The sequence below is a fragment of the Diceros bicornis genome, chromosome X (assembly GCF_020826845.1).
Source record: "Diceros bicornis minor isolate mBicDic1 chromosome X, mDicBic1.mat.cur, whole genome shotgun sequence".
Classification (NCBI taxonomy): Eukaryota; Metazoa; Chordata; class Mammalia; order Perissodactyla; family Rhinocerotidae; genus Diceros; species Diceros bicornis.
In genome coordinates, this window is record NC_080781.1 from 121,486,515 (window position 1) to 121,507,989 (window position 21,475).

Sequence of the window (21,475 nt, forward strand, 5' to 3'; positions counted from 1 at the left end):
ATTAACAGAGACCTATCCAGTTGTCTCCTGGATTCAGGGTTGAGGATGTCTCCCAACACAGGTTTAACATATCAAATAATACGAAGGACCCCAACTAGTACAGTGCTTGTTGTAGCTGTATTAAATAATCCATATCAGCCACATGCAAAAAAATGAAAGTAGACCCTTACCTTACACCATACACAAAAATTAACTCCAAATGGATTAAAGACTTGAATGTAAGACCTGAAACTATGAAACTTCTAGAAGAAAACATAGGCAGGACGCTCTTCGACATTGGTCTTAGCAACATATTTTCAAGCACCATGTCTGACCGGGCAAGAGAAACAATAGAAAAAATAAACAAATGGGACTACATCAAACTAATAAGCTTCTGGACAGCAAAGGAAACCATCAACAAAACGAAAAGACAACCTAACAATTGGGAGAAGATATTTGCAAACCATACATCTGATAAGGGCTTAATCTCCAAAATATACAAAGAACTCATGCATCTCAACAACAAAAAAACTACTAACCCAATTAAAAAATGGGCAAAAGACCTGAACAGACATTTCTCCAAAGAAGATACACAGATGGCCAAGAGACACATGAAAAGATGTTCAAAATCATTAACTATCAGGGAAATGCAAATCAAAACTACAATGAGATATCACCTCACGCCCGTCAGAATGGCTATAATTAACAAGACAGGAAACAACAAGTGTTGGAGAGGATGTGGAGAGAAGGGAACTCTCATACACTGCTGGTGGGAGTGCAAACTGGTCCAGCCACTATGGAAAACAGTATGGAGATTCCTCAAAAAATCAAGGATAGAACTACCATATGATCCACCTATTCCACTGCTGGGTATTTATCCAAAGAAGGTGAAAACACCAACGCGTAAAGATACATGCACCCCTGTGTTCATTGCAGTGTTATTCACAATAGCCAAGACTTAGAAGCAACCTAAGTGCCCATCAAGGGACGAATGGATAAAGATGTGGTATATACACAATGGAATACTACTCAGCCATAAGAAACGATGAAATCCAGCCATTTGTGACAACATGGATGGACATTGAGGGTATAATGCAAAGTGAAATAAGTCAGAGGGAGAAGGTCAAATACCGTATGATTTCCTTCATTAATTAGTAGATAATAAGAACAATAAACAAACACATAGAGACAGAGATTGGATTGGTGGTTACCAGAGGGGAAGGGGGGAGGGAGGAGGGCGAAAGGGATAACTCGGCACATGTGTGTGGTGATGGGTTGTAATTAGTATTTGGGTCATGAACATGATGTAATCTATGCAGAAACAGAAGCATAATGATGTACACCTGAAATTTATACACCGTTATAAACCAATGTTACTGCAATAAACAAAAAATTAAAAAAAAAGACTAAAAAATAAATAAATAAATAATCCATATCACACTCACACCCCACACAGAAAATTAACTGGAATGCTCAGAATGAGAATTTAAGACACGCAGGGCTATTTAAATGAAGTATACTAAGGGAGCAGCTACTTTTTAAGGTTGTCACAAGCTAAAATTCATCACAGGCTGGTTTTCAAGCCCCTGCAAAGATTCCATTGTGGTATGCATTGAATTTCCAAGGCAAAACAACTCACGAGTTTGGAAAATAATCTACGTTCACCTAATCTTTTTTTTTTTTTTTAAAGATTTTATTTATTTATTTTTCCCCCCAAAGCCCCAGTAGATAGTTGTATGTCATAGCTGCACAACCCTCTAGTTGCTGTATGTGGGACACAGCCTCAACGTGGCCAGAGAAGTGGTGCGTCTGTGCACACCCGGGATCCGAACCCGGGCCGCCAGCAGCGGAGCGCACGCACTTAACCGCTAAGCCACGGGGCTGGCCCGTTCACCTAATCTTAACTGACTTCACACATAATAAATTAAAGGGCCACTTATTGCATCCTGTCAAAATAGGCTTCTAAGTCTAAGGAAAAGCACCCCCAATGCACATGTGCACAGACACACAGACAACAGAAGCCAGAAAATTCAAAGAGACAGCAAGAAAAAATAATTTTCTACATTTAAGAAGGTGCTAGACGTTGAGGGGTTTAAACTTACCCACAGGAATCTTACATTGAGGAGACACCCATCAAAAATGGGTAACAGCAATAAAAGTTTTACTGGTAACCTGCAGAAAGTAGACAGCAGCGTTTACACTGGCATGTATAAAAGGCCCAGCATGGCCCATATACTCCGCCCACTTCATATCCACCAGGGGCCCTGAGCAGGACCTCACAGAGACCTGCTTATACCTGAACACTGGAGTATATCTTTGTTTTGGCAATACATAACAAAAAAGAAAAAGAGTCAACTTTCATTTCAGAGAGATCTTTCCAGGAAGACTTTGTCCAATGGTAAAAGGCTTGCCTTGTGTAAAGGATGACAACAGGGTAGATACTTGGCTAATGTTTCTGCTGGCAGAGTCCTCTTCCCCGCAGTACAAACAAGCCCATTCCAACATGCCACTCTAGCCCATATAGCCTTGAACGCACCACTTACTCTGTCTGCATTTCTAAAAAGCATTACTTAAAAACGTAATTTGACATTCTTGCCAAAAGCCCTGCCTGAGACACATGCGGTCCAAGACACACTTGAGAATTAAATCCCCAGACATACTCAGGCTACTGGGGATTCAGTGCCATAACCAGTTTCTGCTGATGAGAAGCACAAGGAGGAAAGGGGGACAGTCTTGGCACATGTGAAAATGGAATTAGAGCTCAACGGTCTGGTTAAAACTCGAGCAACTCATTTGATTTTTAAAACTTGACTATTTCTACTTTAAGTACCAAAAATGGTTTATATCATTCAAAGCTAGGGCATATAGATTATTTGAAAAACATTCTATTTTGGCTGTTTGAAATTGCTTCTAAAATGCTGCTTCCAAATGAGAAACATCTTCTTTTCTGGACATCTCCTTTCCAAACTTGGTGATCCCATATACTTCTAAGAAAGATGTCACAATTTTTTCTTTAGACTGCGAGTTGAGCACAGGGATAACAGAATCCAACAGGGGACAGGTAGACAGCCACTGCAGGGGTAGCACTGGGCAGGTAAATTTTTTTAAAGGGGCCCTAGGTGATTCTGATACATATCCTTCCTTAAAAATGATTACTTGATGTGACCTCAATAAAAAAAAAATTAAGAATTATTACTTGAAAGGCTCAAGCATTAGAGCTGCAGAAGAGCTGGGAATAGTAGTTAACCAGTTAATCCAACAGCTCAAGTGAACAGTGAGTTATGATTCACAACTGTGATTTGTCTCCTCTATTTCCCTAACTCAACCTCCTGCTTCCCAAAGCCCTGTTATGTATAGGTTCTTCTCCAGGTCTCTCTCCTTGTCCCTTAAAACTCTCCTGTCTGCTTTCCACCCGTTTACTTTGCCCATATTGTTCGTTCTTACCCCACTCCACCTCTTTTAACTGCACATAACACGGAACCAAAGAAAATTTTTATTTGTTGTACTTGTTGAGAGTTCCCTGTTCTTAATTTAAAAAGCAGGTGAATTGAATGCTTTATGGTTTTCTAAAGAAGCACCTAAATTAAGTTGCTTTTTGTATATGGCTCTTGATTAGTTTTTTTCTTTGTGGGTCAGTGGCCCTCAAAAGAAAAAAGGTCCCCTAGCCCTGTCCTAGGAGGCTCGGATGAGATTCAACGAAGCATGCTTTTAAAGCTTAACTCTATGGCATTAGAAACAAAAAAAATCACTCAAAAGTGCCAAACTTTTTTCAATCACACCAGCTCTATGTAAATTCTCTTTAGTCTTAATATCAATGCTTTAGTTTTCAAAGCTAAACAAAGACAATCACAATAAATTACTACTCAATCCTGCCGAGTGTGTATTGGTTCTTTTTTTCAAATCAATGGTGAAAGAAGCAGGCACTGAATATGAGAAATCTATTCCGTCCTTTAGCAGGGCTCCATGGCCAACCGTCTTTGGAACTGGGCTCTCTCATTTTATCTCATTTACTCCTCTCACCAAAGGCGGGCTCTGATGCACAAATGGGGTGCAGCTAATGTCCATTTATTTCCAGTTGCTCATAACCCACCTTCCCATAGAAAATGTTATAAATGGTGGCTAGGTTCTCAGGCCAGCCTTCAGCTTATTTACTATCAACTTGACTGTTGTTAACTATATCTTACAACCTTTTTCCACATCTCTCTTGGAAAGTTCATTTTGAAGTCTAACTAGATGCCAAGAAAATGTCTCTCAGATTCTCACACATTTTTAGGGGGATGGTGATAGAGGAAGACTTATAGTTACCACCAAGGTGTTAGCTCTCTGTACTTGTAGGAAGTAAAGTAAATCTCTAGTGATCACTCCCTCAGAGTCCTAAATGGAGGACACAACAGCCAAAAACCTTTAGGGGACACAGAGGCAGACAACACAGGCTTGCCTGCACCAGCATGCTTTGTAAGGCAGACAGTCTCTGTACCCCACCTGATTTTACCAATAAAGCAACCAAATGCCTTTGTTAAATAAAAGAGACAGAAGCTGCATCCTAAGGGTAAGGGGCTGCAGTGACGAACATTTGAGAAGAACAGTCTGGAAAGCACTTTGTAAATTGCAAATGTAAGAGACTACGATTTTGCATTAGCCTTTCTTGCAGAAACTGAGTACCACACTTGGGGTTTGAAGAAAACTTGGCTCTTTACGAGGGGGTTTTAAGTGAATTTAAAAGGTTCCAAATGCTTAGCTCTACTTGGATCTTTCATTCTGCAGGGCTAATGGTAGTCTAGGGATAAGAAGACTGACCTGGAGAGTCGGGAATATGGGTTGGAGTCACAGCTCTACGTGATTCACTGTAGGCTCTTGGGGAACTCACTTACGCACTGGAGCCTAAAAAAGCCCTTTGTAAACAAGGAAGCATTATGCAAATGTAAAACAGTGCAACTACAAAACAAAGACAGAAATGAAGAACCTCTACTATACTCCAGTAAGCTACTGAAGTTCTCCATGAAGAGACTTTTCTGACACTTGTACTAGGTTAAGGACAGGAGCCAAGAGAGCAGCACCTTCTCTCTTCCAGCTACTTCAGAAAAATTTCTTATTAGAGGTGGAATTTAGGGGAGTCAAGATAGTCAGAAAATAGAGTATTATCACTTAGGAGTTGAGTGGCATGCTTAAGTGATGGTAAACTGATGACAATTAAGCACAGACAATTATCTAACAGGCCATCAAAAGCAAAGCCTTGAGAGCCTAAGGAGATATGATGATGAAATATAATGTGGTATCCTGGATGGGATCCTGGAACAGAAAAAGACACTGGGGAAAACTAAGGAAATCACACAAAAACTTACATGCAAATGTTCATAGCAGCATTATTCGTAATAGCCAGATGTCCATCAACAGATCGATAAACAAAATGTGGTATATAACCATACAACGGAATATTATTCAGTCATAGAAGGAATGAAGTTCTGATATGTGTTACAACATGGCTGAAATCTCAAAAACACTATGTTAAGTGAAAGAGCCAGTCACAAAAGTCCTCATATTGTATGATTCCATTTTTACAAAATATCTAGCATATGTCAATCTATAGAGACAGAAATTGAATTAGTGGTTGACTGGGGATGAGGGGGGAAGATGTGGGGTGGGGAAATGGAAAGTTAAGAAGGGTTACAGCTAAAAGCTAGGGGATTTCTTTCTGGAATGACGAAAATGTTCTAAAATTGATTTTGGTGATGGATGCACAATTCTGTAAGTATATTAAAAGCCAATGTATACTTTACATGGGTGACTAGTTTGGGAAATTAATGATATCTCAATAAAACTGTTAGCAAAAAAAAAAACTAAGGAAATCAGCATAAGGTATGGACTTTAGTGAATAACAATGCATCAATATTGCTTTATTAATTGTGACAATGTACTACACTAATGTAAGATGTTAATAACAGAGAAAACTGGGTGTGGGGTATAGGAAAACTCTGTGCTTTCCTCCCAACCTCTGTAACTCTAACTCTTCTAGGATAAAGTTTTATTTTATTTTTTTTAAAAAGCAAGCTTTGGGGCTGGCCCCATGGCTTAGCGGTTAAGTGAGTGCCCTCCGCTGCTGGCCACCCAGGTTCGGATCCCAGGTGCGCACCGACGCACTGCTTCCCCGGCCATGCTGAGGTGGCGTCCCACATACAGCAACTAGAAGGATGTGCAACTATGACATGCAACTATCTACTGGGGCTTTGGGGAGAAAAAGGGAAAAAAAAAGAGGGGATTGGCAATAGATGTCAGCTCAGGGACAGTCTTCCTCTACAAAAAGAGGAGGATTGGCATGGATGTTAGCTCAGGGCTGATCTTCCTCACAAAAAAAAAAAAAAAAAGCAAGCTTCAGTTTTCAAAGTAAAAAGGATAAATACGTGTGCAAGAGGGGGAGGAGACTTTCATCAGGCTTTTAAAAAATATAAATACTTGTAATCCTAATATTGGGGAGCTACATTCAGCTATTATTTGCCCTGTAATTTTCCTAATCCCTCAACTGCTACTTCAGTCTTTTCCTAATTTTTATTTGTTCTGAAAGTAAAACAATTTCTTGCCATTGATTGGTCTAAAGAGTTATCAAAATAGTCTCTGTTCACTTTCTAGATCTAAATTCACGTAGCCACAAAGTGAGCTGAAATGCAGTTTGCTGTATAACGCCAGCCCTTCTGAGATACCTAAGAACCCCAGGAGGAATATACAACGCTCTACTTCATGAGAACAAAGAAAGAAAATCTCTAAAGGTTTTTAATAATCCCAGGGGGGGTGGGGGAACGTATACATTAATCCATCCTCCCCCTTACAAAAAGGAGTGAAATTACTGCATATAATGTGCTATGCACATCGAAAGCCTCAAGTCATTTGACCTAAACTTTAATAATAAAGGACACAAATTACAGTCATTATGCAGATTTGAGATCACCTACCAATCAGGAAGAGAAATGCAGGTAGTTAGCATTTTGTAAAACCTTGCCAAAATATAGCTCTGGAGGGCTTAAGACTGCCAATTATTTTCAGGTCCACTAATCCTGCAAGGTAGGATAGAGAAGGCCAATCAGAAACACATACAATTCAAAAATCAGTTTTATATTTTTCTAAGAATACCTTCGTGTAAGTATAGTTAGAAGAGTTATGGTTGCTACTTTAAAACTCCACACTTCATTTCAGTAAGCTTGCAACAGCTTTAAAATCCACTCCAGATAGAAGTTAAACAGGGCTTTTTATTGCTTTTTAAATGATAAGTAAATTATGAACCAATGTTTATATCTGACAATCTTAGAACCCCATTTAACTGCACCAAAGGTTTACTAAAGCAAAGCACATTAATCAAACTAAGGGAATGGCCTTAAATGCACACTTTGACCTTATGTTACCATCACTTGAGAGCAGCTAGAGCAACTGCACCCATTGTGCACATTTACAACCACTTTGTCTAGGTCCAGGACTCAACAGGAATAATAATACTGGTGATTAACCCCAAACTCTTCAACAATTCTGAAGATCCAATAAAAATAGTAGTCCCCCCATCCATGGGCGATACTATACTATACTATGTTTTTTCCTATACATACATACCTATGATAACATTTAATTTATAAATTAAGCACAGTAAGAGATTAACAATAACTAATAATAAAATAGAACAATTATAACAATATATTGTAATAACAGTTACCATAGATCTTAGCAACTTCAGCATACGATTTTTTTTCTTTCTTCTTAAGTCGAGAGCTTTCATCTTTTCACTTAACCGAAGCACCTTACGGCTTGTCTTTGGCATATCTGAATTGCCGGCATCACTGCTCTTGTGCTTTGGGGTCTTTATTAAGTAAAATAAGGATGACTTGAACACAAGCACTGCGATACCACAAAAGTTGATCTGATAACCGAGATGGCTACTAGGTGACCAACGGGCAGGTAGTGTATACAATGTGGATTCGTTGGACAAAGCGATGATTCACATTCCAGGCAAGACAGAGCAGCAGGACAGTGCGAGATTTCATCACTACTCAGAATGGTGCACAATTTAAAACTTACGAATTGTTTATTTCTAGAATTTTCCATTTAATATTTTCAGACTGTGGCTGACCATGGGTAAGTGAAACCAAGGATAAGGGGGGACTACTATACACCTAAGCAGTCAGTGCTAATAAAAGGCTCAGGGAAATGTGCTGGAGGTCCTTGGGAGGTAGCTAGAGGCAGGTGGGAAAAGATGGGGAGCTCTCTTGTTTTACAACTAACAAAAGAGAAGTTCCTTTCTGTCAATGATTCAAGCGTACGTAGTACGTAGTATTTGAGAGTTTCTCTCAAATACTAATTTATGATTTTCATTGGGATCATAATTTAACGGAATGCCTGGGGATAAATAAATGATTCCAAATGCCTCAGTTACATATTTACTACAAATAAAAAGTAGCCTAGGGGCCGGCCCGGTGGCACAAGCGGTTAACCGCGCACCCTCTGCTGTGGCGGCCCGGGGTTCGCCAGTTTGGATCTCAAGCGCGCATCGACGCACTGCTTGTCAAGCCATGCTGTGGCAGCGTCCCATATAAAGTGGAGGAAGATGGGCACGGATGTTAGCCCAGGGCCAGTCTTCCTCAGCAAAAAAGAGGAGGATTGGCAGATGTTAGCACAGGGCTGATCTCCTCACATACACACACACAAAAAAGTATCCTAGACAGGAAACACCATCAGCTAGGACATTTTTTTCTTTGGTGCCCAATAAGTACTTCTGGAACCTATGTACCCAAGCCAGGTGTAGACCAAGGTTTTGGTAGGGCCATCTAACACAGCTAATAGACCAGGCTCAGAGGGTCATAGGGATTCCCAGGGTGGGGGAATGCTGGCCACCAGCGTCTTGCCCTGTCTCTGCACCCTTAAGTGTGCTGGTCTCATGACTGCCCCTGTGAGCAGTCTCCTGTGGGAGATCACATAAGACCTCAGAGAAAGCAACAGGAGGAAGCTATCCTCAGAAAAATACTGAAGACACTCCTTTCCTCCTCCCCCCAGACTGAACCCCAGACATCCAACAGGCAGTGGTTTTCCTTATTATTTCTAAATAATCCCTAAAGAACCCCCCCGGAAGCCCATTCTCAGATAACCTGCCACAGCCATTTAGGCTTCACAGCAAGATCAGAAAGGGTGAGCAGCTGAGCACCGAGTTTACCACAAGCGTAGAAGAAAATGCAGTCGGTGGGTGGGGAGGCTTACAGATATCAGACACTTGCTCTAATATAAATATTAATATCCTTCATTTTACATACATTTCATGGGTTGTGTGGGTCATGAACATTTTTAAAATTATTTTCTCTTTTTTTCATAGTACTTCTCTTTACTCTTCCTTTCACGACATACCTAAAATTCTTCCCTCCAAAATATAGTGTGAGAATGAATAGGTTTTCAGTAAATCTACTTTCTAGGAAAAATATACCTAAAAGAACATATTCATTCATCATGTATTCTCCCAAAGATATTTCTGCAAATGGTTATCTAGAAAGCTTTTACACTGATAGCAAAGTCTACTGCTTCACATAAAGAAAAATGATTCTCTAACACATTAGTGGTTACTAGAGGGGAAGGGGTGTGGGGGCATGGGCGAAAGGGATAAAGGGGCACATACGTACGGTGACAGATAAAAACTAGACTATTGGTGGTGAGCATGATGCAGTCTATACAGAAACTGATATATAATAACGTACACCTGAAATTACACAATGTTATAAACCAATATGATCTCAATAAAATAATTGAAGAAAAAAAAGAAAAATGATTCTCTAATATCAGATTTCAAGCCATTACACACCATTCTTTAAACCTAGCCAGGCATCAATGAAATGATGAAGGGGAAAGAAACGTTCATTTTCAATATTTGTACTTAATTACATCCCTTACAATCTCCTTCCACAAAGTTCTTGTTAAAGGTCACAGTGAGTTATAGCTTACTCTAATACTAATCTGCACTGAATGACTCTTAATTAGTCTCAGTTCCCATGGACATGGACATGAGCCACAGTTGAACCGGGGTTAATTTTTATAACATGAGAGAAAAATTCTTCTGAACCTTAGCACAGGCAGATGGAGGAGGGGCAGAGTCCTCATTTTGCAAGGCTGAGTGTCCCCAACCTTGAAAAAGTCCCTCCTCACCACTATCTAGTACCCTACCACCTGGGCCCGCCACCCTTGGGGCATACACCCTAAAATTTATTCCCATCCAATCAGCTCTTTGCTATTTAGAAAACTTTGTTGACAAAAGCAAGGTTTTCAATGTATGCTTCCTCTCTAAGGTCATTTACTGGAGCTTTAAGTAAAATTTGTCTCAATCCTGATTTGGAGAGAACGCCACTGTTAATGTTGCTAGCCAGAGAATTATCTATTTAACCCTACCCTTTGCTTCCTGCCTCAAAGTCAATCTTAATATTTGATGGAACAGCCCCACATTTCTGTGGCGATGCCAATTATTTTAAGTTTCCTTGGCCTGGCGTGCAATCCCACAAAGAGCTTTTTGAACGCCTAAATAGATTATATTCACTGGTTTCCCTTTATCCACATATGCTTTAGTCTCTTGAAAAGCACAAGGCCATGAGCCAAGAACAGATTCCCCTAATAGAAATGATATTGCCTTTCCCTCAAGATTGAGTTTGCTTAAGTTTTCAGTGTTCCCACTCTTTATTATAGATTCTACCAGCTTGCCTTTATGAACGAGGCATCTCAGATCTGACTGAGATTTATCCTAATGGCAATCTACTAGCTCCTTGGCACCATTCAATTCCCCAATCTCACCTTTCAGAATCTTTTCTTTAGGATCAGATCTGTTGATTAATTACATTTTATTTGTCCATTAGGATTAGAAAAGCCAGTATATTTACCACTTCTTGACCTAGTTACTTCAACCAGTCCACCTCAAGGGATGATCTGGGAATGGAACTCGACCCTAAAATTTTTCCCAAGTCTAAATCAAAGAATTCATTCACTTCTCCCAAACTAACCTTTGACTCAATTTGGCAACACAAAAACATTGTTGGTGCTTAATGGAGTATTTATCAAGTGCCTCTCACATGCCAGATGCCATCTATCAGTGCAGAAAATACAAAAGGCTTGAACTCTGCTCTCTTGAAAAAGTTACAAGATGAACAGACATGGATTTTATTGTTGCTCTATAGGCTTTCACTCTCTCCTTCTTAGGCTATAACCTGAATTCCTCACCCCTACAAAGATCTCTGAGGTCCTCTGATCTTATCTGGGAACTACTCAAGTTCAAAAGACAGGAGGAGAGGTGATACTATGCCAGGCAAATCCACTCAACTCATGCTTCTCAAGTTGGCGCTTCAATAGATGTGCCTTAGGAGGTGCCTTTGGTCAAACTGGGAGAGATTCACACGCTGAAATGTAATCTATACATTGCCAGAGATGCCGTGTCCATTTTTTGAGTCATCCCAAACTATAGAAGGTATTAGCTTGGACTCAAAGCACAATCCTGCAATGAGGCGAATAAGCAAACTCGCTGGGGACCCAGTTCTGCTGCCTTTCTGAGTCAACAAAGCAAAATCTACAAAGCAAAAACTTCTCACACAAATGTTATTTAGTTATTTGGCTTGACAAATCAGGTCACTAAACATTCAAATTAATTTTTAAAAGAACTACCTTTCAGATGATGTTAATGCTTTGATTTTTTTAAAGTCTAAATCTGGTCACTTGATGACGAGCTTCCTTAAACTTATATTCACCGGCATAGCTCCATTCAATTTTTGCAGCTGAGGTCTCAGGAGAAAAGCTTCTATGCCCTCAAGTGACCGACACAAAAAACAGTGAAGGAATTGAGATACCACATAGCTCCTCTCTACCACATTAGGAATAATCCTGTTTGTTCTGGGCTCTGAAACTCCAATAAAAAGCTGCTTGAAGTCAAATGTAAGGTATCAATTAGGAAATTCTTCAGCTGGGCTGTCATGCCAGCCACCTACCATTTTCCTCTGGTTTCTTAAGTATCACAGAGGGAATAATAAAGGCAGATCTTGGGTACTAAATTAAAATATTAATGTGGTTACATATTTATGACACAAAAAATCTTACTTCCTTACAGAAGAAGATGGAAAAGTGATTGCTTCTTTGCCAGCAAGTGACAAGGCAAAAAGAGAAACCAGTCATTTGCTCTTCATTCAAGTCCCTACAGGCCTATTCAATTTCTCATCATCCTCAGATACAGGCCTGCCAGATCAGAGGCCTCTTAGTCACCCCAAGGCCACAGAGATAGACCGGAATGTTCCAAAAAGCAACTAGTGCATTGGAGGTGCCCTGGCACTCTTCATCGCAGAACTGTCAGATAACCAAGAACGAAGGGGCTGCCTATTTCCGTTTTTGCTTTGGGCAGGAATGAAAGGAGAGAGGCCATTCTAACTTGAACTTCTAAGAAGAAATGAAGGTTGCTTCCATAGAGCTGATATTGGAGTTACTGTAGAAGGGTGTTGTCTGTCACAGAACCTGAGAGAGGCACCAGAGCTTCAGAAATCTGGCCAACAGACAAGCTTGAGACCTGATGTTCACAAATTCAAAGCATCACACAGCTTTCTATGGCCTGGAACAACTGGGTGCTTGTTTCATTATTTCAATATCCAACTTGCCTTTCATAAATCTCTTGGGTCATGGACCAACTGCTCACTCATAAAGCAATTAATTTGGTCAAATATCTGATCTCCAAGAAATTCCAATTACTCCTCTAGTCCCAGAACGTGACCCATCATCAAGACCCATCAAGCTACCTTAGGATGCGAAACAACCATGGGGAGCGGGGTTCAGGACTGCAGCTATTAAGGGGCAGGAATGAGAAAGAACTGAAGAAACAAGGGCCAAGAGAGAGAGAAAGAAAAGCAAGATAGTATATGACCCAAGGCTGAGTAGTGAGAGGGCCATCTAAAACTGATGTGGGTGGCAATCTGGCAGCAGGGTCTCAGGTTCCATGGTAACTCCCATCAAGCAGAGGGACATGTTTTTTTCTCTAGTTTCCATTACACAGAGCCTGCAGATGGCATACAGCATTACTACTGCAATTATTGACTATAATTATCATGAAAAGTCTTTGATGTGATAGCAAAAATTATTAAAATGGCCCTTCTTAGAAAAGAAGAGCAATAAATTCAGCCTCCTTTGGAAAATTCAAGGACCCAATTTCATACCAGGACCTTCTGCCAGAAAAGAATAAGTCACTTTAATATACTTGTTTTCGGCTCCTCTTCTTGAAGATGTTTTATCCTATGTGGAAAATGAATAATGGTATGTGGTTCAGGATATATTTTAAGAGGATACTTAAAGGTACTTCAAAGGAAAATAAAAAATAAAGTAACCTTCTCTTTGCAGACATACATACATTTGCACAAGCTCCTAGTTTTTCCTGATCCCATAGTAACCAACGAGAGGCAATTTTTTAAACTGTCTTCAAGAATGAGAACAAATGACAAGTGACATTAAATGTCGGTCTTGTTTTAAAGATAACACTTGGCAGTGTTGTGCTTATCTGTTTGAAACAGTAAATATTTTAGTGTACTGTTCAATGAATATTGGTAACTAGAAATATGAAAGAACAGAAAATAGCTCACTTTGTTCTCTTTGTCTTTCACAGGATCATAAACCATGCAAGGTCACATTTTATTTTATTTTTATTTATTTATTTATTTTTGCTGAGGAAGATTTGCCCTGAGCTAACATCTGTTGCCAATCTTCCTCTTTTTTTGCTTGAGGAAGATTCCCCCTGAGCTAACACCTGTGCCAATCTTCTTCTATTTTGTATGTGGGATGCCGCCACAGCATGGCCCCCAATGAGTGGTCTAGGTCCACGCCCGGGACCCGAACCTGTGAACCCAGGCTGCTGAAGTGGAACCCGCCAAACTTAACCACTACACCACGAGGCTGGCCCCTATTTTCTTTTCTTTCTTTTTTTTTTTTTGTGTGTGAGGAAGATCAGCCCTGAGCTAACATCCATGCCAATCTTCCTCTTTTTGCTAAGGAAGATTAGCCCTGAGCTAACATCCCTGCCCATTTTCCTCCACTTTATGTGGGACGCCGCCACAGCATTGCCTGACAAGCGGTGTGTCGGTGCGCGCCCGGGATCCGAACCCGGGCCGCCAGCAGCTGAGCGCGCGCACATAACCACTACGCCACGGGGTCGGCCCCTATTTTATTTTCTTAATCTACCTAATCCTATGTTTTAACTCTGAGTCAAGGCAGCACAGTACCATATTATAGCCAACGTTACAAGAGCACATACATTACCACAGTGCAAGATTTTAAATCATATTCTGGAATCAGTTTCAATGTGGGGAAAAAAGTCCATTTCAAAAGCTCATGCAAAACTAAATGTCCAGCATTATAAGTCCTGATTTTTGCAAATGAACTTCCTAAGTCAGAATGAGTCCAACCAGGCTATCAGGAAAAAATATTTACGTTTTTGCTCACGGGTGTTTCTATTTTTAATGTATGACAATGAACACAGTCCTACACAAAAAAGACCAACTAACGTAACCCCAGCTTAACTCTACTATAATAAGTTCAATCATATGGAATGACAGTACTACAATTAAATAAGCTCGGACAAAAACCATAGTTCAATCTCAAGTTTCATAAACATACACTCCGGGTGATGCTCAGTGGCACAAGTCTGAGCTTCCATTTGGCCTAATGACCGGGTGGGTATGGGTAAGTGCGGAGCATACTCTTATAAAAAGACATTATTTCATTATTGTGAGATGAACCTTCATGAATCCATGATTTGTGGCTGCAAACATAAACAGAAATTATGTCAGGGAGTATCACAAAATGTTAAGAAAAAAATCATGATGCATTTTGCTTATTTATTAAAACTCTTATCATAGCACTGACAAATTCGGTAGCCTTGGGATAACAGGTCAGAACCCAAGCTTCCTTTTATCCCACCAGTGAATACTCAGAAAAGGAAAGGTCAGGCTCTTCAAGAATCAAGACTCTCAGCTTATTCAGCATCACTAAGGTTCCTCAGTCAGACCAGTTCAGTACAAAACAAATGAATAAAGTTACAACAAGCAGGTAACTCAATAAATAAAGAGAACAGAAAAGCCTACTACACACAGTCCTTGTTCTGAGTCTTTGAGGCAGGGAGGCACCATGTTATATGGAAAGCATAAGGACTTTGGAGTTAAACAGGCCTGAGTTTGAACCGAACTCTGTTGCTTACTGGCTGTGCAACACCGGGTCAGTCTCTTCACTTCTGAGACTACTCTGTCTTCTGTAAAATGGGCACAAAAACAGAATCTACCTCATAGAGTCGTTGGAAGCATTGAATGTATATAATGCCCCACTCAATAGTAGCTATTATGATGAAGAGTGACATCAGAAGATACTATATATTCCTCAGAAGGGGGATCCTTTCTACGCTTCAGGGTTCAACTATATTTAATCAAAGGAGAAGTATTTTGTTTTCTTGTTGTTGTTATTATTACTACTACTAGTACTATTTTTATTATTAGTCTTGGGAAGGATTTATTTCTAAAAATTACAAACCAAATGGCAATTTAGCTTTATTTAGTCAAAAGACAAACTATCCTTTGGTAAAAATGCAGGCTATAGCAATATTACTCGGGAATCACAGGCTAGAGAATCTTTTCTTTAGTTTTGAAACGGCTCTGTGACCTTGGACATTAATGGAAAACAAAATAGCAAAGGTTGACGCATATGAAATTGCCATTATTTTAGGGCAAAAAGGTCAAATATTAGCAATTTCACATAGTCTGGCCTAATATTTTGAGGGGTCAACTTTGCATCAACATCCAAATATTTCTACATATAAACTATGAATCCTTTGCCTTCTAGAATTCCTGCACTCATGAATACAATTCAAAAGACTGAAATGAAACACTGCTATTTGTACATATGCATCTTACTTTTTAAAAAATTTGTGTGCCTAGAGTACGCACTATGTCAATTGTACTATCCTGACAAATGATTAGCTCCTTCCTAATAGCCAATCATTTTGTTGAAAGAACACTCTGCTCTATAAAATGCAAGTGGATGGTTGGGAAATTTAGAAGATCTAAGGATAAATGCATGTCAAATAAAAAAAAAACCTCACCCTGAGATGAAGGGAATTTGTTCCCTATCACATCAAAGGAAGGGAGAACAAAGATGGAAATGACAGCTCCGTGCACAATTGTGATGCATTTAAGTGCTGATTTTTTGATGTTGCTGAGGAGAGTGTATCGACCTCAGAGCGTCTGAGCATCTCTCAGTTTATCACCAGGATCACTTCCTTATACTCTCTTTATTTCTTAAATATTTCTGTCAAATAGGTCTTCCTTTACTATGTTTCCAACTGGTACCTTAGATTTCTCTCCATTAGCCCCTTAAAATTGTGCATGAGATTCACATACACGAATGAGAAAAAGAAAATTCATCAGCATAATACTTATCTGCCAAGATGTGTAGGCAAGATTTGGAAAGATGAAAAATGACTGCTTCCTGAATAAGGGCTTCTATGGGGGGCGGGGTGCAGGGAGGGAGGGAGGAAGAGGTGCTTGGGAGATACCCTGGCCTTGGTCCTGATTAGTATATAGGACTTAGGGCACCAAGTAACTGCATAAACAAGTATGTAATGGTGATCACAGCACTATTAAATTCAACAACATGATGCTCGAGGAAAAGAAAAGTTCAAAACCCATTAACATGTGTTTTTCCTATTTTAAAGTAAGAAGCTATCAGAAAACCAGGCATTATTGAGGGAGAAAGAAAAAGTTCAAAAAGTAAACAACACGCAAGATGCCTGGAGACTGGTTTAAAAATAGACAGAGAAAAAGAAAAACCTTACCTATTGTTACCTCAGAGTAAGTGCTCCCAAGTACTTAGATTTTGAGGAGAGGACTGGAAAGAGAGAAGAGAACCTTCAGTGTAGCTAAAAGGCAGAGTGAAAAGAAGTGAAGGCATCTTTGATGAAATGAGAAGCTAGTCCAGACTGGGAAGAGAGAAAAGCCCATAAGGCATAGCGGGCTAGACACAAAATAAAAACTAGGCAGGAGCAACTTGCAAGATATTGCAAAGCCAACAGAGTAAGAGGCTCTTTCGCTCTATCAAAGGAAGGAAGCCATTTAGGGCATCCAAGGACCCACTTAATCACAGTCACAGGGCTAAAAAGGAGATGGTCGATAGACTGAATGAATTCTTTGTCTTGTAAGGAGATTCGCATTCCCAAACCAGAACACTGATCTCGGCAGGTCAGAGGTACTAGATCAAATAGTGGTAAACACGATGCTCTGCATCTAATCAACAAACCAGGAGTAGATAAATCACTGGGACCAGATGGCATCCACCAGTTAGTTTTGAAGCAACTCAAGGGTGAAATTGTTTTGGCCAACATGTATAGGCCTTCTTTACAAACAGTCACTGTGGCCGAGAGACTGGTGCTTGTCAATGCGATTCCTATTCATAACAAGGGTTCCAGAAGGGACCCTGGGAAGCAGAAACCAGTAAGACTCATTTCCATACCAAGTAGGCTGGCCAACTTTACAACAAAGGTGAAATCACTGCACATTTACAAACATAAAGCCTACAGGGGAGAGAGAAACCAAATATTTTGGCAAAGGAGAAAAATCATGTTCATCTAATAAACCAGAGCTAATGGGGCGGGTGGTACAAGGAGAATATGCATTTGAATACAGGGGACCCTGAAGATACAATTTATGGAGGGTGGTAAAAGCACAACAGAAAGTATCATCACGTATCTGTGCTTCTGTGTACTGGCATTGAATCTTAAAAGATACAAAGGAGATAAGCAAACTTCTGAAGTTAAATAAAAAGACTGGAACAATTATCTGGGAGGTGGGGGAAATGAAAGAAAATAAATTAAGGTTCAGTGTGGAAAGGTTCAGTGCGGAAAGATGGGACTATTTCTTTTAATTAAACATATGGAGAAGCTTTAAAAGTATTCTTTTTACAGCCTCTTGATACACTAAACTTATTCAATAAACAACCCTAGAAGTATAGCAACGGCTCACTTATACACCGTTTCAACTTTTGGGACAATCCAATAAGCAAGGGAAGCCGTGGTCTAATAACAAAAAAAAAAAAAAAGGGAGAAGAAAAAAAAAAGAAACATTTTAAGTCTGTGAATTTACTATAGAATATGGGAGCCTCCCTCTGGAACATAGCCTTTATTTTGCACACAAATACTCCAGTTGCATATTTAACCAACTCTGCTGTCTGATTTCTAGACATTCAGTTCTGCCCTGGGTTAAAAAGAACAAAGAGTGAACCCAAATCAATGACAGCAGAAGTGACAGCTGAAAAGGGAGGCAGAAGCAACAGAGGCAGAACAGTCTGGGGCCATTTAGCTTAGGGGCAAATAGTTCCTCATACTTCAAAGAGCCCTAAGGACATTACTGCATTAGAGCACTATTTATTAAATGATTTTCACAATGACGACCCTGGGCATTCTTTAAACCGATTAATTGTGGTTTTTATCCTTCTGTTTAATAAGGCGGGGGAATAAATATTTTGGAAATATTTTCATTGAAATGTTTAGAACATTTTAAAAAGTTTGTTTGATACATAAAAGGACAATTATCTGGAAAAATCTCTTACTCCAAATATTTCCTTTTCAGATGGAGCAAGATAACTAAGATGTTATTTTAAAGCCACAAGTGTAAGGTCAACAGTTGTTACAGATTGCAACTCAAGAGCTTCACAAAAGTTCTAGATGTATTCAGAGAGAGCCGATCAATGGTGTGATTAATTAAGGAAAACTGCCTTGTTTTGCATACATTTAGATCTTTTGAATTTGTGTTCCAAAAAAGAACATTCATTTTCCTTCCACCTAAGTGTAGTGTCCTTGCCAGAGACACAACTGACCCAAGCAGCAAGGGCTATTTCCCTTTCAAAGGACATCAAACAGCTGATTCATATTACCAAAAATATAAATCCCAGGAGATTTAGAAGAAAGGATTTAAGTAAACATGAAAATAAGGTTTCTTTCTTAGAATGGGCTTATTTATTTTTTCAAACACATATTTTCCCATTTGGGAAGAGAGACTCGGCTAACTGCATTTCACACAACTTGGGCTTGGTGAAGGAAATAGATCTGAAACATCCAAAAGAAAGCAAAAATAAGACGCTTAAGTAGAGCTAACTCTCAAACCACATGCCTTAGAACAAGCCACTGCGCACACCAGAAAAGCACCATTGCTGGTCTTAAGTGCTCCAGGGAAATGAAACGGAACAAAACCTGGGTAATATTGAGGGCCAAAATAACAAAATTTTCAGGAAAACAATTAAAATTGCATAAATTCTATCATGCATTCTCCTGTATATTAGAGCACCCAAGTACAAAAGTTGCTCATGTCTCACAAAAGAGAAAAAGTAACAAGGCAGGACTCTGAGTAAGGAAAAGACCCCAAGACAAATTAAATACAATAATGGAAACAAAGACCTTGGAGAAAACAGACAGAGAAGGGTAGAGAAGAGGCAGGAAAAAACAGCAGCTCACTCTTTTTCATTCTAAAAATGCCAGCGTACCAAATGTCACATGCCATATCTGTACCCTACGTGTAACACAAACACAATACAAATGTTCTACGTTTAAAAGAACAAATTAACAGTGGTTTTACAATTTTAAATGGCCTTGATTTGGAGATCGAACTTTGATATAAGCCCATCACTGCACCCAGTCTCGTGGGGCATTTTATAAATAGACACGTGTGTGGTCATCGATGGCACTTAGCACTGATATTCAGAGATTGTTTCTTTAGAACAATGCCCTCTTAACATTTCCTACTTCTTAGCAGGATCAGACACTAAAAGCACCAGAGTAATGCCTTGCTAAAGAAGGGATGAAAAGCTTACAATATTGCCAGCATTTCTGAGAGGAACAAACATCCTCTCTGAGGGTTGTCCTGAAAACAGCCCTCTGCGATGGTTCACACAATCTTTACTTCATGAAAACCTACACAACGATGACTTTTCAGTGAAAGCTTGTAAACCCCTTGTTTCCTCTCAGAGTGACGAAGGAATACTGCTGTGGTTCGGGACCCCCTCAAGCTCCCATCCATTGCACAGCTGTCTCCCACTACAAAGAACAGGTAAGTCAAGTCAGGACAGCCAGACTAAGGACAGAAAGGAAGGGGGGATGATGTTCCTTTTGGTAAAACAAATGGTGGTGATGGTTTGCTTTCTGTCAGAAAGCTAGGGCACGACCAAGAGCTGGAATATGCCATGGCAGAGAGGTCAAGGGCGGCCGCCTGGGTAAGTCACTGTCAATACCCAGCCTGGTTCAGTAATAGGAATTAACCACACATGCATGCCTTCGCCCAATGATCTGAGAAATAATATTTGTTTTCAAACATATAGCTCTGCTACAGACCGAATGTTTGTGCTGTACTCACCAAATTCACGTTGAAACTTAATCCCCAATGTGATGGTATTAGGAGGTAGGACCTTTGGAAGTGATTAGGTGATGAGGGATTAGTGCCCTTATAAAAGAGGCGCCCAGAGAGCTCTCACCAGACACTGAATCTGCCTGCACCTTGATCTTGGACTTCCCAGCCTTTAGAAAAATGTGAGAAATAAATTTCTGTTGTTTAAGCAACCCAGTCTATGATGTTTTTCTTATAGCAGCCCAAATTGACTAAGACAAGCTCCTTTTTCTCTCACCCTTTCCCAAATAGCCTCAATCCTTTTTTCTAATCTCTCTTCTCTTTTTTTTTTTGAAGAAGATTGGCCCTGAGCTAGCATCTGTTGCCAATCTTCCTCCTTTTTTCCTTTTTTTTTCCTTCCCAAAGCCCCAGTAGATAGTTGTACGTCATAGTTGTACATCCTAATTGCTCTATGTGGGATGCCACCTCAGCATGGCTTGATGAGCAGTGCACAGGTGCACACCCAAGATCAGAACTGGTGAAGCGAAGTGCATGAACCCAACTGCTAAACCACCGGGCCGACCCCTCCTCAATCCTTGTGTGACGAAAAGGATGTGCCATTTTTCCCACTCCTCACCTCCCAACATCACCCTTCATTCTCTGGGGATGGAAAACAGTGAAATAAGGTTGCCGGTAAGTAAATGATAAAAGTTGCATGTAAGTAAATGCTATCAAAGTTTCCAACCACTAAGAACTGGAAGGAACTTAACGATCTTGAGATCAATAATTTCAGTCTAGAGAAGGGGAGATGAAGATCCCTGCAAACGTAGGTGAACTTGTCCAAGGTGGCACAGTAGTAACTTATTTGGTCAGGACTAGAACCCTGGTCTCCTGTGGTCCAGCTTGTGATTCTTCTCTCTCTCTTCAGTCAGGTGAACACTGACATTAGCCATTGGAGAACTAGAAATCGGAAATGAGACTTACACGCTGCTAGACATTCTGCTTCCTACCCCCATCCCGCATAGACATTTTTCCCCAACTGTTTTTAATCAGAATACACTTCACATAACAAACAATTCACCCATTTAAAGTGTACAATTCATTGGGTTTTAGTATAT

The 21,475-nt window shown here is 39.9% G+C and overlaps 1 protein-coding gene and 1 long non-coding RNA gene across 2 annotated transcripts in view; both read right to left on the bottom strand.

Annotated features, from left to right (window-relative positions):
- The window catches only part of GPC4 (glypican 4), a 106,471-nt gene that overhangs the window by 35,972 nt on the left and 49,024 nt on the right, over window positions 1–21,475 (bottom strand). The window lies entirely within an intron of this gene.
- On the bottom strand, window positions 1,415–7,587 carry LOC131401446 (uncharacterized). Its single transcript, XR_009217680.1, has 3 exons — window positions 6,924–7,587; window positions 1,874–2,151; window positions 1,415–1,644 (listed from the first exon to the last, which is right to left on the bottom strand). It is a non-coding gene; the product is annotated as an uncharacterized LOC131401446 (long non-coding RNA).